The sequence below is a fragment of the Sinocyclocheilus rhinocerous genome, unplaced genomic scaffold (genome assembly GCF_001515625.1).
Source record: "Sinocyclocheilus rhinocerous isolate Xijiao unplaced genomic scaffold, SAMN03320098_v1.1 scaffold2274, whole genome shotgun sequence".
Classification (NCBI taxonomy): domain Eukaryota; kingdom Metazoa; phylum Chordata; class Actinopteri; order Cypriniformes; family Cyprinidae; genus Sinocyclocheilus; species Sinocyclocheilus rhinocerous.
In genome coordinates, this window is record NW_015636081.1 from 216,187 (window position 1) to 219,047 (window position 2,861).

The 2,861-nt window shown below is 37.2% G+C and overlaps 1 pseudogene; it reads left to right on the plus strand.

Annotated features, from left to right (window-relative positions):
* LOC107747672 (Down syndrome cell adhesion molecule homolog) overlaps window positions 1–2,861 on the plus strand; it is a 157,292-nt pseudogene that overhangs the window by 132,218 nt on the left and 22,213 nt on the right.

Below are 2,861 nucleotides of genomic sequence, written 5' to 3' on the forward strand. Positions count from 1 at the left end.
AATCTGTTTTAAAAAAAAAAAAAGACGAATACATATGAAAATATTGAGCTAATAAATCAGACTGAATGACCAATGTTCAATTTTATTCACATAGGCTGAATTCTATGTGGTAGTCATTTATAGAATGATCTTTGATCATTACGTTGGTTGAAGCTAATTAACTAATTAAGTTTTTTTTTTTTTTTTTTTTATTCCCTTCACCTTTTAAACTGTGGTAAAATGACTGTAGCATAGCCTCTTGTGGTTTATAGCATTATCACTTTGCATTTCTCTGTATTTCTTCAAGCTTCATGGGCCTCATCTCAAATGACCAAAGACGTCTCCCCTCAGCTGAATCAGGCCACCATCATTGAACTCCACCCTGCTTCCACCTACAACATCCGCATGTTTGCCAAAAACCAGATTGGCGAAAGCAGACCAAGCAATGAGCTGACCATCACCACAGATGAAGCACGTGAGTATTGCTACAACTGAAAATGATGTGAGCCTTTGTGAGTCTTTTTCTATAGTACTCTGTAGTATCAGACATTTTATTATCTGTGTCGCCACCTAGTGGCTCAGTCCATTATTTTCTCTGTCTTTCCTGCATGTGATCAATCTAGCACCTGATGGCGCTCCTCAAGATGTGCAGCTGGAAGCAATCTCATCCCAAAGCATCAAAGTCACATGGAAGGTAATACTGAGGAACAAGACATGTAGATATGCAAAATTGGAATTTGTGCAGGTGAAATCATTTTTGAGGAATATTTTGGGTTTAAGCTATTTCAACAGTAGTGACAATGTAAATGTAGGTGCCAACACTGTCGTACAGTTTGTTCATACCCCCAAATTATGTACTTTCCCATCACCAAAGTACTTACTTTTTCAAATTGGAATGCAGATACAGTATGTTTTTTTTTTCTTCTGATTCTCCCTTTCTGATGTTACAATATCTATTCTGTTCTCTGTTCTATTCTTTCCAGCCCCCCCTCAAACACTTACAGAATGGTTTGATCCGAAGCTACCAAGTGTGTTATCGGGAGTTTGGGACAGGGGGCAGCCCACAATACAACACCATCAATGTGGACACCACAGGGGACATTGAAACCCTCACTTTGGATAATCTGAAGAAGTACACCCAGTATGAGGTGCGGGTGCAAGCAGCCAATCGGGCAGGCATAGGTCCCACCTCGGAGGAAATCACCATCACCACGCTAGAGGATGGTTAGTCACTTTATGATTGTCACCTTTGTTATATTAATACTTTGAAGCTTAATTGATTTGTTTATAATAGTTGATGAATTAATTACTCTCACTTATTAGCTTTAAATTCTATCTGTAGGACATAGTAATGCACATACATATTTTGAGATTTCATGATAAATATCACACAGAGTATATTAACTAACACGATCTGTCCTGTTTTCCCTCGCAGTGCCCAGTCGCCCACCTGAGAACGTTGTGACAACAGCTACCACCCCCGAGACCATCTCCTTGTCCTGGTCTGCTCTGTCTAAAGAAGCCCTCAATGGCATGCTGCTTGGATATCGTGTCATCTACTGGGCCAACCTACCTGATGGAGGTCAGGCAGGGTTATGACCTTCTCAGCTTCTGCTGAGAATTTCTTCCATTTATGCATAATTATGTAGCACACAGATGTCAGGGTTAGGTGTAGGGGTAGGTTCAGGGTTAGTATCTAGTTATTACACAGTTATTGTAATTGCTAAAACAAGTACATAGTACATACATGCAGAACAGGCCTGTAAAATAACGTGTTACCAAATAAAGTGCTTCCAAAAGTACTGTAGCAGTTTATGGTATCAGGTGATAATACCGTAGTACTTTCCAAATTCATACACTTTGGTATTTACATAGTGCTCCAAGGTATTTCAGAGATGCATGTTTTTTACAATGTATCTCCAAATAGCACCAAAACTATTTTTTTTGTAAATAAAATGTTTATGCCATGAAAATTTGTTTTTATATATATATATATATATATATACACTGAACAAAATTATTGTGAACAATATTTGAGAGAAATAGGCCTTTTTTGTGTACATAGAAAAAGTCTTAGATCTTTGAGTTCAGCTCATGAAAAATGGGGGCAAAAACAAAAGTGTTGCGTTTATAATTTTGTTCAGTGTATATATATATCTTCTAATGTACATGAAATACAGACCTGTCAGGCACTATACTGTGTTTTAATGACTTATTCATGAACATTATCATAGAGTGATACATTTGGGACATACAATATAAATTCAATTGCATTTCTGCCTCAGACCACCAGAGGGCATGGTGGCCTTGTTGTAGGAGACAGAAAGTGAAGAAACAGTGGGCAGTAGGCCTACAGTAGAAACACAATAATTATTGGACAAATTGTCTACATTTAGATTTACTGTCACTCATTCAGCAGACTTACAAAGCATTTTTTATTTATTTATTTTTCTTCCCATTCCCATTCCCGTTCCCATTTCTTTGGTGCACCGGTCCAAAGAATGTGGCTGTGCATACTATGCACCCTGTTTTTGTAGTATGTATCGCATGCTATGGACAGTATGCAAATTCCCTGTATACATGAAATACCTGAATTCCAGTAGTAGGGAGCACCCAGCAAAAAGATCAGTGGCCATTTTCCAGGCCGCACTGCAGAGCCATTAATAATTGAACTACAATAAGGCATTGATGTACAGATTCAAGGGTAAAAATAAAAATGGAGACACAACAGTCTGTATATTGCAAATATACTGTATATTGCTAATATGCAAAATGTAATTAATTGACTAATGCAATGATAGTGAGAGCTAACTCAAATGTATACAATGTCAAGATAAAGGTTCACATATATACTGTATATATATATATATATATATATATAT